Genomic DNA, 14,238 nt, shown 5'->3' on the forward strand with positions numbered 1-14,238 from the left:
ATAAATAAATAAACTTAAAAAAAAAAAAAACCCACTTCCATAGCCATTTGACCCTCCCAGCAATTCTCTGACATAGACAGGGAAGTAGCATTATTGTGATGATCATTTTTATTATTCCCATTTGACAGATGAGAAAACCGAGGCCCAAAGAGGCATGCCTGTGGTAATGCCGTGAGGGTCCCATTTTACAGATGAGGAAACTGAGGCTCAGAAGGCTTCGATGACTCAAGACCATAAAGCTAGAAAGTGGTAGTCCGCTGAAGTTGAGTCTAATATGGAAGCCACTCAGCCCATGGGGCTATTTAACTTCAAGTCCATGGGGCGCCTGGGTGGCTCAGTCGGTGAAGTGTCCAACTTCGGCTCAGGTCCTGACCTCACGGTCGGTGGGTTCGAGCCCCGTGTCGGGCTCTGTGCTGACAGCTCGGAGCCTGGAGCCCGCCTCACATTCTGTGTCTCCCAATCTCTCTGCCCCTCCTACGCTTGTCCTCTCTCTCTCTCTCTCTCTCTCTCTCTCTCTCTCCCTCTCTCAAAAATCAATAAATAAACATTTTAAAAAATAAATGAAATAAAATCAAAACTCAGTTCCTCAGTCACACTAGCCACACTGCAAATGCTCAATAGCCACAGGTGGCTAGTGCTTCTCATTAGTGGACAGAACAAACAGAGAACACCACAGAACCTTCTATTGGATGTTGCTGGTCTAAATAAACACTTAGGGTGTTCCTCTTCAGACCACAACTTTGGTCACGTGTTATTATTTGCAGGCGGGGCTTCTCAAGGTTGACACGACTGACATGGGGGGCTGGAAAATTCTTTGTTGTGGGGCGGGCGGAGGGGGGGGAACCTCTTCCTAAGCACGGCAGGATGTTCAGAGGCATGCCTAGCCTCTACCCACTAGATGTCAGTAGCACGCCTTCCCCCTCGCTGTGACAACTGAAAGTGTCTCCAGACGGGGCCAAAGGTCCCTGGTGGGGAGGGGGGCAAAATCACTCCCCGTGTCCCTGCTGGGAGCCTGTGGGTTAAGGTTAGTAAGGTATACGAACGAACGAACGAACGGCAACTTTTTCGCTACCTTAACTTGGCCTTCTGAAAACAAGCTACTTCACCCAACCTCGCTTCTCCTACTGAATCGTGACTTACAGCAATTTGCATCCAGTGGCTGGTTTTCATAGCTATTGGAGATTTCATGAAAAGAGTAAAGCCATTTAAAGCAGAACCCGAGTGGAGATGCCAACCGGGGATTACTATAATGTTCTGTACGACCAGCTCCTCAAACTTCCTAGCCGCCGACCAGAACTATGAATTTGGAAAGGAAAGATGTAAAAAACAGACTGGTCTGGGATTCAGTCAGTTGAGCGTCCGACTCTTGATTTCCGTTCAGGTCATGATCCCAGGGATTCTCTCTGCCTCTCTCTCTGCCCCCTCTCCCTCGCTTGTGCTCTCTCGCTCTAAAAAAAAAAAAAAATGGATTGGTTTATAAACCTAGAAGAACGTTAGAGCAAAAAAATCAATTAGGAAATGACAGAAGCAGTTGCATACTACATTTTGGCTACTGATGTCCGGAAACAACAAACAACAAAAAATTGTGCCACTTGGGAAATTAGTGAAAAAATCCCCCAAACGCCCAAGTGGGCGCTACAGAAAGGCTTGCAGAGGATTCCGATGGAACTGGTATAAGCATTCTCATATAAAATGCTGAAATTAGCTACTGATGAAATAATACACTTTTCCACATTTCAAATATATTCCCAAGGAAACGAAACCTCCCTGCAGCAAATGGAACCCTCAGAATGCTGCTAAAGACCAAATTAAACCTGCCAACTACACCTTCTGAGAAATCTCCAAAAGCGTTTTTAAAATTAAAAAAAAAAAAAAAAGCTTTTAAAACCATTTCCTCCTAATGACTTTTTCCAGAGTTAAACATTTTAGCGGCCCCTGGGTGGCTCAGTCGGTTAAGCGTCCGACTTCGGCTCAGGTCATGATCTCGCAGTTGGTGAGTCTGAACCCCGCGTCGGGCTCCGTGCTGACAATGTGGGCCTGCTTGGGATTCTCTCTCTCTCCCTCTCTCTCTCTCTCTCTCTCTCTGTCCCTCCCCTGTGCTCGCTGTCTCTCAATATAAATAAATAAGTTTTAAAAATATATAAATGAATGAATGAATGAGTAAATAAATAAAATAATGAATTCCGGGGTGCCTGGATGGTTCAGTCGGTTAAGCGTCAACTCTGATTTCAGCTCAGGTCATGATCTCATGGTTTGTGAGTTCGAGCCCCAAGTCTGGCTCCGGGGTTGACAGTGTGGAACCTGCTTGGAATTCTTTCTCCCTCTCTCTCTCTCTCTCTCTGTGTCAAAATAAATAAACTTAAAAGAACAAAAAGAACTTTCCCGGCTGAAGCGGGGAGGGGGGGGTTGGGGGGGACGGGGGCTGGGACAGGGCCTTGAGGGCTCCCCTTTGGCTCTCACGAATGGAAAGTGCGTCAGACAGATGCCACAAGGTGAATGCAGGTTAGCAAAATGCAATAGCCAGTCCGGGCCCCTTGCCAGAGGACTGGAGTTAACAGCCTTTCTTCTAAAACTAGAAGGAAAACAAACAAACAAAAACCTGAAAAAAGAGAAGGAAGCAGAGTGCCTCCGGGGTCTCTAACGACCACATTACACAATTCCAGCGAGGAGTGGAAGTCGGGTCTAAGCTGGGGGGCTGTGGATACACATTTCTGGTGCTTTCTGCCGGCTCACGTTTGGCCTCCCCAGCTGGAAGCTCATGCAGGGCCGGGCTCTGCGTTCAGGAGCACAGGAGGCAGGTGGAATGGGGAGACAGTGGGAGACTCAGCTCCTGGAAGGATCTGCGGGGTCGGGCCTCTTCTAGCACTGGGTGCCAGGGGCCCTGGTCGGTCAGGTGCCCTCCCGCCGAGGCGCTAAGCCTCACCTTCCCGGCTCCCGTTCTTAGATGAGGAGAAGCCCACTAGTACGACGGGAGGGGCCCACCGGCCCGGCACGCTCCCCGAGATGACCACCAAGCACCAGAGTGACGCAAAAGCACTGAAGTCCCATGGACACGCGCGCTGTCGGGAATAATCCATCATCGCCTGCCAGTCTGACGGGGAGACGGGCCCTGGAGCCCAGGGTGGCAGTGTGCTGGTCTAGGGGAATCACTTAACATCTTTGGGGTCCAACTTCTTCACCCTTAAAATAAAGGCGTTTTCACCCATGCCACCATTACGGGATCTTTTCTGGCAAGTTCTTTTGCTTTTCCTCCGTCTCCTCCTTCACGGGCACGTAGTTATGGCAAGACTACTTGTATTTTCTCCCTTCTACCAGTAAGCATTTTCACTGATCCCTTGATAAATTCCTGCTGTCACCGGCTGTCATACAATGTGTATAAAAGTAACGGGACTTAGGGGCGCCGGGAGTGGGGGTGGGGGGCTCAGCTGGTTAAGTGTCCGACTCTAGGTTTCGGCTCCAGTCGTGGTCTCACGGTTCGTGAGTTCAAGTCCCACCCACATCGGGCTCCGTGCTGACAGTGCAGAGCCTGCTTGGGATTCTCTCTCTCCCTCTCTCTCCCTCTCTCTCTCTCTCCGCCCCCTCCCCTGCTTTGCGCACTCTCTCTCTCTCTCAAAATAAGTAAATAAAACTTTAAAAAAATGAGAGCAGGACTTAATAGCTAGCTACCTTAAGCAACAGCTGTATCTACAATAACCAGCTCAGAATTTAAACACCAAAACGGGTACCCTCGCAAGTGGAGTAGAGCAAGGCATCAGTGAGGCTGGTGGAAGGCCTGGAAGCATATGGGTGGCTCCGAACACAGCCTTTTCCACCAGTGGCCAAACACCCCGAACACCTCCGATTCATAAAATAAAGGTCCCCACCTACGGGTAAAATCGCGACCCCAGGCGTGATCTGGACAGGAAACTGCCAAGCCTGTGTTTCCACCGTGCGTTTCGACTTCCAAAGCCTGCCTACCGGGGCCCCTCGAAAGGCTACAAACCCTCCCCATATGGCCAAGCTGTGATTCTAGGTCGCCCCCTTGTTGGGGCCGTTGGGGGACGGAAGGTGGGAGAGAAGCGAAGCTTACGGTGTGGGGAGGGGGCAGCCAAGGAAAGAAAGAAAGGGAGGAAGAAGGGAGGGAGGGAGCCCTGGGAAAACTCCACCAGCTGGGAGGCCGAATACCGTCCAGCGCGCAACATACTTGGAAAACGAAGGCGACTCGGGGGAGATTTAACGCGGTTTCTCCACTCATCCAAATCCCGCGCTCTCTTTCCGTCCCTTCCTCCTTCCTCTCGGCTCTCCCATTTCTGGCCCGGGTTCCTCCATCTGCTCCGGTCTTCCCTTACATTCCCTCCTCCTGAGCTCATACCTCCCACCCCACCTCTTGCAAAAGCTTCTCAAGGGTGTCCCGGTTCAGTTGAGAGCATGCCTTCAACACATGCTTGTGGCCTGGCTCCAGAAAAAAAAAAAAAAAAAAGGCAAACTTTCTTCCAGTGTTGAGCACAAAGCTTGCTCCGGAGCAGGTACACAGTATTTTGGAACGTCTACGGAGCCTCTGTGCCTGTTAGGTCCTTCGAGGGACTCCGAGCCACTTACTCACAGAGGCTGTGGCTCCTTAACCTCCTTAAATGCCTCCTTTTACCTTCTCCCATCTCTTCAGCCGTCTGATGAGCTCAGGCCTTCAACTGTGGCTACAGGAGTAGCCATTGGTCCACGAGTGTCTCTTGTCCACCCCCAACGACCTCAGGCTCCCCCTGATCCCCTCCACGGAAAGCAGACATCAGGATGAAGGGGCCCCGAGGAAGGCCCGTCGTTCGGCCGCAAACAGGAGAATCTAATATGAGCTCCCGGGGAAGAAGGGCTGGACGCTCGCCTGGGAGCAATGACATTGCCATGATCACCTCCCACGGCAATGGCTCTATCTCGCTGGCCTCCCAGGCACGCCCGGCCATGCCCGCCGACCTCTCTGTCATCTGGGGCTCCGGTGAACGACACAGAGGCGTAGACGTCTACCCAGGGGCGCCCGCTGCCAGTTTTGAAGCAGCAGCAAAAGGGGGCAGTCAGTCTACGCACACCTCCGTGTCTGAACCACCTCCGTTCAGCACTCCAAACGGAGGGCCGCAAAGAATCACACGGAACAGTGCTTTGGGCCGGCAGGTCAGGGGCTGTCAGTCCCGGTCTACAGAAATGCCTTTCCAGGAGAGGAGAGAGCACGGCGGGGGCCAAGTGCACCCCTGCAACCCTCAGCTGTTGGAGACCTGCAGCCAGTGAGGTGAATCTCTGGCCGGGATTCCAGGTTCCAGCTTCATGAATGAAAATGGAAAAGAATCGTGTACCCTTGCGTGCCCGATTACTGCGAAGGTTATTCTAACAGGGCTACTAGTCAAGGAAATTAACCTTGTAAAACCCAGATCGGTGGGGTGCTTTATTTCAAGACGACTTGGGCTACGCTTGGACACGTGCAAGCTGCAACCTGTAGCTTTGCCCCCGTCTCTCTCCCTAACCCGCCTGGTTTATAAACATCGTCCTCGTGCAGCTGTCCCTTCTCAAAACCCTCGAGCCATTTGTCACACACGCTGGCGCCGGCGAGGCTGCACGAGTGCCACAAAGGACCCTCGCCCCGAGAGGTTGGGCATCACCCCCGCGCAGGGAAGGGGACTCCGGGAATAAGGGTATTGCCGCGTGCATCCCTACCGCTCGGCGACATCTTCCCTTCGGAGCGTCTCCTCCTCACCTTCGCGAGGAAATGAATCCACAACCGCCAGAGCCCCGGAGAAACCGTCCCGCGTTCCGGCCAGTCCCGGGCTCCCTGGGACTCAGGAGAGGCAGGTGCGCGCGCGCGGCTGCCGGAGCCGGGCGGGGGGGGGGGGGGGGTGTTGGGGGAGGACGGAGTCTGCGGGCCCACGCCCACCTGCGCCAGGCTCCCCGCGCGTGCTGCCCCCAGGCGGTGGGCGCGAGGCCGCGGGTTCGAGCCCCGGCCCGGGCCGGACTCGCTCCGCGCTGGTCCTGTGGGCGGCGAGCGGTCCCCGCGGCGGAGGCCGAGGGCTCTGCCACCCTCGGCTCCGGGGAGCCTAGTCGGAGCCCTGACTGCGCCCGCCACTTACTCTGGAGTCTTCGGGCGGCCGTAGGACCCAGCCACGGCGCGCCTCGGAGAGGCAGGGCCCGCTCAGAGGCCGGGCAGCGCGCAGCGGGGGGAAGGCAGGTGGGGCAGCTCTGATGCCCGCGGGCTGATGCACTAACCCAGATAAAGTTTCTGCTCCGAGGCCTCTCTCGCTGTCTTCTGAACGAGGTCTCAGAAGGGCTGGGCTTGTTCCTTACAGGACTGGGAACTGTTAACTCCCCTTTTTCCTCTGCCTCTGACTTCCCGCGACCACAGCATCCTCGGTGCAAACTGCCAGGTGCTCTTAGGCCGTCTGTGTCCCTGCAAGGCTAACGAGGACGAGGAGCCCTAAGGGCTTAGCAGAGGCCTTTACCCAGGCAGAGGAGGACACGCAACAGCTTTGGGAAGGCCATGTAAATAAGCACTTTCTGGCATTTTTGATTCTGCAGGCTTCGGGGCGGGGGAGGGAGAAGGGGGGCAGGAGGGACAGAGGGGAGAAGAGAGAGGCAGGCAAGGCTGCATACATTCCCACCTCAGTCTGAACACTATTTTTGACCCGTCCAAGCGGTTCTTGTTCAATCTTAAGGAAAGTGATTTATACACCCTAAGCAAGGAGGAAGGAAGGAAGGAAGGAAGGAAGGAAGGAAGGAAGGAAAGAAGGAAGGAAAGAAGGAAGGAAGGAAGGAAGAAGGAGGGAGGAGAGAGGAAAGAGAGAGGAGAGAAGACAGAAAGAAAGAAGAAAGAGAGAGAGTGAGGAAGAAGGGAGGGAGGGAGGAAAAAGAGAGGAAAGAAGGAAGAAAAAGAAGAAAGAAAGAAGAAAGAGAGGGAGGAAGAAGGGAGGAAAGAGAGAAGGAGAGAAGAAAGGAAAGAAAGAAAGAAAGAGAGAGAGAAAGAAAAAAGGAAGGGAGGGAAGGGAAGGAAAAAAAGAAGGTAGGGAAGGAAGGAAGGGAGGGAGGAAGGAAGGAAAGAAAAAAGCATGAATGTCCTTAAAATTGTGAAATCTCCGTGTCCTTCAGATAGAAGTCCGCAGCAAAGATTGTGTACACGTGCTAACACGGTTTATTTACATTGCCTGGATTCGGAGATACTGCTGATCAGACCGAAAGAATGAGAGCGAGTGCGAATGCCACCTAATGCTTGCTGCCCTGTAGGGCATCCTTCCCACCCCGGCTTCAAGAAACAGGTGTCCCCGCCCTGGCATCTGACATGCAGAGGCAACAGTTTGCAATATTTTGACTTTCAAAGCACCCGGTGAGAGTGTGAAAGGCAAAGCCGATGCAGATGCAGGCTTTTGGCTTTTTTAAATTGAGAGAAATGGAGGTCTTGAAAGGTCAAGGCTTCTGTGTGCGCATTCAGTGCGGGGATCATTAAACCCTGCAGGACTGGGCGTAATCTGGCAGCCTTTCTGAATCTGGCTTCCCTGAACTCGGAGAAAGAAGAAAACCAGGTCCCGGCCCCTCAGGGGGTCTTAGCCAGTCTGTAGCTGAGGGCCTTGTTTCTTCTTCAGTCTGCAAGAGGCAACACCCTGCTTCTGGAATTTCACCCGGTGAGGGGACTGGGGTCTCTGGGGCAGGGTGGTGCATGGGCCACTCTCTGCCTAACTTGTTGAGGAAAGGGATGCACAACTGCCCAAGGACTAGATTTACGCGGAGCATGCTGAATCCTCACCTGTGGCTAAGATTTCTGGAAGAATGCCTTTCTAGCTAGCATGTATGGTCAGTGCTCCATGATTCATAGGTGGCCTACCCCCTTAGTGGATTTTCTGCGATTATGGTTTAACCAACTTCTACCTACCCGGGTTGGAATACCGTGGAGGGTTAGGAAAGACCGATTTTATTATCTTTATCATTGTTACTATTATTTGTAGGAAAGACCAGGTTTTTTTTTTACGTTTTTTTGTTTTTGTTTTTGTTTTATTTTTGGGACAGAGAGAGACAGAGCATGAACGGGGGAGGGGCAGAGAGAGAGGGAGACACAGAATCGGAAACAGGCTCCAGGCTCCGAGCCATCAGCCCAGAGCCTGACGCGGGGCTCGAACTCACGGACCGCGAGATCGTGACCTGGCTGAAGTCGGACGCTTAACCGACTGTGCCACCCAGGCGCCCCGGAAAGACCAGGTTTGATGCTGGCCAGAGAAGAAGAAGCTAGGTAGGAAGGCAAATCTTTGGCATTCCCCCCCCACTCAAATAGACCACGCCCCGAAAACCCCAGAATTTTGTTCTTTGACTAGACATGCTTTGCTATGAATGACCGGGAGCGGAGGGTCCGCAGAAAATCCATCCTGGAATTCCCAGACCGCACTGATGGCTCCTTCTCCTGAACTATTGCACCGTTTGCGGTCAGGGCTCTGGAGCCAGAACTGGGTTCAAATCCTGCCTAGGTTTCTGATGTGTGATAGCCATATTGGGATTTCGTAGAAAATGTTCTCAGGAGGTCCATGCTGAAGTTCTTAGAGGTGAAGCGTAATGATGGCTCAGTTTGTGCCCAAGTAAGTCAGGAAAATGAATGGGTAGGGACGTGTGTGTGTGTGCGTGTGCGGAGAGAGAGAGACAGAATGATAAAGCAAATGTAGGGAGGTGTTGACAGTCGGCGATTGTAGGTGAGCCTACACGTGTCTTCTTAGACTAGTCTTTCAACTTGCCTGCGGCCTGGAAGGTGTTTTCAAAATTAAAAGTTGGGGTTACCATCTGGGTTCTGCCCGCCTCGATCAACTGCGTCAGCCGCAAATTATTTACTTCTTGTAAATCCGAGTTCCCTTGGCTCTAACGTGGAGATACTGGGACGCCTGGGTGGCTCAGCCGGTTGAGCGTCTGGCTGGATAGCGGGTTCAGGTCATGATCCCAGGGTCGCAGATAGAGCCCCCGCGTCAGGATCCATGCTGAACGCTCAGCCTGTTTGGGATTCTGTCTCCCCCTGCCCCCTCTCTGCCCCTAACGCTCCCCTGCTAAAAGAAAGAAAGAAAGAAAGAAAGAAAGAAAGAAAGAAAGAAAGAAAGAAAGATAATAGAACCTATCCCGTTAGGTTGTTTATGGGGATGAAATTGAGATAATAAATGTCCTGCCCTTGACATGGTGCCTGTCCCTTACGAAGGCCTCAATAACTGCTAGGATTTGCTACTATCACGCGAGTGGCATTCAACATGTGATGGCGTGCTGTCTCCTCGTGCTCTCAAGGTGTTTCGCATGCAGATAGCCTATATCCTTCCCTTCGATTTTTAAGCCTCCAGAGGGCAAAACGCACTCCTTACCCTTTTTCTAGCGTCTACCAGAGTAGCTGGCACAGCACTGCGGAAACCACAGCGAGGGAACTGAGGGCCTCGCTGGGTTGACTTCGATGTTACCGTTCTGTGAAATCGGTGGTCATAGCATTGCCCGGAAAATGCTCACGTGCCCACGGGCCAGCCATCATCGATGACAGACCAGTAGAAGAGAATGTTAGCACTGCACGGTGGGCCCTGGGTAAGAAAGCAGGCGCCCGAGACAAGTCTCGGGGGATAGGCTTTGGGAATTCTTCAGGTTGAAGGTAGATACCTTCGTGCACAGCCAGACTTTTGGAAAGAGCGTCCACCTTTTGTAAGTTCCAGGAGGGCGTGCATTCCGTTACTTGGCTTGCCGGATGAGGAGGACTTCTACTGAGGCACATCCTTAGGACGCCAGGCCAATAAAGCAGATTTGCAGGGGTGGCAGGGTACAGATGCCCCCTCCCAGTAACGGGGAGAACACAAACACTGCAGGTGACCCCCCACGCCGGTTCTTGGAGAAATGCTTCCATTGCTTCTGGAAGGAATCTGATCTTCCTGGCTCCAACCATTGATTCCAGTGAGCCGAAAACAGGGTAAATTCAACTGAAACCTTCAGGACTGACTTCAAAAACCCTGCTAGGACTTTTAAACATCTGGCTCTTGAAAAATCTCTGTAATCCCTAGAGCCTGAAATGGAGAACGGTGAGACTCCCTGACTTCTGAGTAGATGCATACCATTCCAGAAGGTTCCTCTCAGTCCCGGTCTCTCCTCCCTTTTCTTTTGGCTCCTGTCTCCCTGCTTCCTCTTTCCTTTTTTTTTTTTTTTAATGTTTTAATGTTTATTTATTTTTGAGACAGAGAGAGAGAGAGAGAGAGAGACATACTGTGATTGGGGCAGGGACAGAGAGAGAGGGAGACACAGAATCCGAAGCGGGCTCCAGGCTCCGCGCTGTCAGCACAGAGCCCAATGCGGGGCTCGAACTCGTGAACTCAAGTCGGACGCTTAACCGACTGAGAGTCACCCAGGCGCCCCCCCCCTTCCTCTTTCCTTCTCCCCTCAGCCCTACCTCCCGAGGCTCACTAAACGAATTCCCTTCCCGCTAAAGGCTGGCAAAGAAGCAGTGGGTTCAGGGGTTTGGGATGACAGAGACAAAGCAGTTTCGCGTCCGCATCCACGTGACTGCTGCTCACAGCATCCCAGATGGAGCGACATCTCCGAAGGCTTCGGAGGATAAGCTAGAGAGCTGGGTTGTGGCCTCTATGGAGCCATTCATCCTGACATCTCAGCCTGTCTTCGGAATATCTGCTCTCACAACATCCTAGGGCGTCTGCGGGCCGGTGGGATTCAGGAATCAAAGGCCAACAGAGCCAGGACCATCTCTAAGGGAGTTGGCCTGGGGAAAATGACAGACACTGGGTGGAGCGGGGACCTCCCCCAACCCCCAACGTTTCAGGAAGGTCGAGGCTGATGTAGATTGGGATTGGCGTTCAGGGCTACAGAGGTAAGGAATGGGGAGGAGGAACCCAGTACAATCCTCTGGTGGGGCTGGGGCGAGGGAAGACACCTCCCTGGGGTTGGAGGGATAAAAGGCAGAATGCTTGCAGAGTGATGCTTACCCGGGTATTTTCTAAAAGCAGTTCCCGGCTCTGCCTCCTCCCCCTCCCCCTCCTCCCCATCGTCCCTCTCCTCCCCCTCCTCCCCCTCCTTCTCTCCCTTCCCCCTCCCTCTCCCTCCTCCCCCTTCCCCTCCCCCTCTATCAGGTCCTTTTCAGACTCACTGAGGATCTCCTTCTGCCTGGACACCTTGGACTGGGGAAGGGAGGGGACAATCGGGAAAGTCACCATCACTTGCCACACTCCAGACTTGTCCCTGTGCTGGAGAAGAGCAACCAGATTTGGAGGAAGTCTGTCTTGTGTAGCTCGTTTCGAATGTAGTTTTATTACTCTCAGGCTATACATCCAATCGCACAGACTTGGCTCCAGGTGTGGGCCTGACTGAACAGACAAGAGTTTGGAAACAGACATTGTGGAAAGTTTCTAAACGCAGCCCCATCCATCCGCCTGCCTGCTAGATTGGCCTGTTTTCAGATTTTCCCTTTCTCGAGTGGAAACTGGAGCCCAGAGGGGGCCAATGCTGTTGGGAGGAAAGGTGCAAGGATTCGGAAGGTCCTCGCCAGCTTCTTTCTGGACGCATTCACTTCCTTTCCCCGGGTTATGAGAAAACTCTGGAATGATCCCTTCCACTCACCCCCTCTCCCTGGCCCTCAGGAGTACTAAGGAAGGAGGCCGATTTTCCCCTCACCTCCAGCCATGGCCAAACTGATGATCTCCAACCTGCAAATCACCAGGAAAGAGAAAGCACACACATTTATCACCCACACTTCGCTTAGCCCAGAGCCTGGAGGTGTGAGGCAGCTGGGGCCCCCCAGCTGCCACCTCCGTAGTGGAGACCCTGCCAAGTGTCACTTCCCCTATGGGGCAGCCCACAGGCCCCCTCCTCCACCAAGCCTTCAGCCCAGGGAGCAAAGACTCAGCCAGGAATGCCACCCCACTGGAGGAGGGACACTTGCTTGGCACAGTAAATTGGGTTTTTACCACCCAGCCGGGCACAGAACTGTTCTGGCTTCCTTGCCCAGGCAGCTGAGAGGGAAGCGACCCCCGCTGGGTCTGGAATCAGTGATTCACGGGGGGGCCTACCCAAACAGCCTCCTGCTGTCATTTTACTTCCTTCATTACCTAACATCCTGGAGAAGGAGTTGCTAGCCCTTCCTCCCACGCCTGAGTTGAGTGACTGGTCAGTGGGACAAGTAAAGGCATGTCGCCAGGGCAGCTGGCCTCTAAGAACTCCCCCCAAAGAAAGAAAAAATGGTTAAAAAAAACTCTTATGGCACACAAAGGTATAAAATAATGAAACATGGGGCGCTGGGGTGGCTCAGTCGGTTAAGCGTCCGACTTCGGCTCAGGTCGTGATCTCACGGTTCGTGGGTTCGACCCCCGCGTCAGGCTCTGTGCCAACAGCTCGGAGCCTGGAGCCTGCTTCACATTCTGTGTCTCCCTCTCTCTCTGCCCTTCTCCTCTCATGCTGTCTTTCTCTTTCTGTCTCTCAAAAGAATAAACATTAAAAAAATAAAATTAAAAAGAATAAATAAAATAATGAAACATGAACACCCCTCTCGACTCTTCATCTCCCAAAGTCCATTACCCGACTTCTTGGGTTCCTTCCAGGAAAGAAAAAAGTTGTGTGTGTGTGTGTGTGTGTGTGTGTGTATATCTCAAATCATCACATTGTACACCTTAGACTTACACAATGTTATATGTCAATTATATCTCAATAAAGCTAGGGAAAAAATGACACAGTAGAACTTCTGGTTTCCAGTTCTGCATGTAAGAGCTTAGAAGCCACCGTTCTATCCTAATAAGTACAAAGCTGAGCAGACTGAAAAATCAACAACTCCTCTTGGATCTACAAGAGAGGGGAGGACTTAAGGCAAACTGTTGCCCCCAAGATTGGAGAGACAGACAAGCAAATACAAGGAGACATGGCTTCCCAAAGCCAAGATTCACCAGCAGAAAACTGCCACAGGAACTGGTACCTGGGCGGAGGCGGGAGGGGGGGGGACCCTGAACTATAACTAACAAGTTGATAGAGGTTCAGTATGGCCCACTCTGCGAGTTAAAAACTAGCCAGGCTAACTGAGAAAAAAAGAGAAAGGACACAAATTACTAATATCAGAAATGAAAGAGGGGACATCATTACCAATCCTATGGACATTAAAAGGGTAATAAAGGAATACTATGGACAACTCTAAGCCCACAGATTTGATAACCTAGATGAAATGGACCGATTCCCTGAAAGACACGATTTGCCAAACGTACACTAGAAGTAGACAATTTAAATAGGTCTATATCTGTTATAGATATTGACAATTTAAATTACTTATTGACATAATAAGTTTCCAAAACAGAAAGCACCAGGCCCAGATGGGTTCACTGGTGAAGTCTACCAAACATTTAAGTAAGAAATTATACTAATTCTCTACAATCTCTATCAGAAGATGAAAGCAGAGGGACTACTTGTTAACTCATTCAATGAGGTCAGCATTACCCTAATACCAAAACCAAAGAAATTACAAGAAAATTACAGACCAATATCTCTCAAGAACATAGATGCAAAAATCCTCAGGGCGCCTGGGTGGCTCAGTCGGTTCAGCGTCCAACTTCAGCTCAGGTCATGATCTTGTGGTTTGTGAGTTTGAGCCCCACGTCGGGCTCTGTGCTGACAGCTCACAGCCTGGAACCTGCTTTGGATTCTGTGTCCCTCTCTCTCTCTGCCCCTCCCCCACTCGTGCTCTGTCTCTCTCAAAAATAAACATTAAACATTTTTTTTAAATCCTCAACAAAATATTAGCAAATTGAATCCAACAACATATAAACAAATGATATTTATTTCACAACAAATGGTAGATATTCCAGGTATACAGGGCTGGTTCAACATTCAAAAGTCAATTAATGTAATCCATCACATTAAAAAGCTAAAAAGGAAAAATGACGTGATCATATCAATAGATACAGAAAAAAGCATTTAACAAAATCCAACACCCATCCATGATAAAAACTCTCAATAAACCAGGAACTTAAAAAACTGCCTCAATTTGATAATATGTTCAAAGAACTTACAATTCACATCATACTTGAAGCTTTCCCACTAAGATCAGAAACAAGGCAAGGATGTCGCCTCTCACCACTTTTTTTCCAACATCATACTAGAAATAGTAACTAGTACAATAAGACAAAAAAGGAAGTAAAAGGTATTCAGACTGGAAAGGAAGAAACAAAACTGTCCCTGTTCACAGATAACATGATTGTCTATGCAGAAAATCCCAAAGAAGCAACAAAAAGACTACTAAAACTAATA

The 14,238-nt window shown here is 51.1% G+C and overlaps 1 protein-coding gene across 7 annotated transcripts in view; it reads right to left on the reverse strand.

The window, feature by feature from the left end:
* KIAA1210 (KIAA1210 ortholog) overlaps positions 1-6,157 on the reverse strand; it is a 57,335-nt gene extending 51,178 nt beyond the window's left edge. For 3 of the 7 annotated variants that reach the window (XM_042974665.1, XM_042974674.1, XM_042974666.1), the window contains exon 1: positions 5,717-5,786. The gene's annotated coding sequence lies outside the window, so the exon portion shown is untranslated. Of the gene's footprint in view, positions 1-4,183; positions 4,244-5,676; positions 5,787-6,086 lie in introns of those variants that run through there. The other 4 variants (XM_042974672.1, XM_042974668.1, XM_042974669.1 and 1 more) reach the window with 4 other exon arrangements.
* Between the last annotated feature and the right edge of the window lie 8,081 nt (positions 6,158-14,238).

Source organism: Panthera tigris, chromosome X (assembly GCF_018350195.1).
Source record: "Panthera tigris isolate Pti1 chromosome X, P.tigris_Pti1_mat1.1, whole genome shotgun sequence".
In the NCBI taxonomy this organism is placed as follows: Eukaryota; Metazoa; Chordata; class Mammalia; order Carnivora; family Felidae; genus Panthera; species Panthera tigris.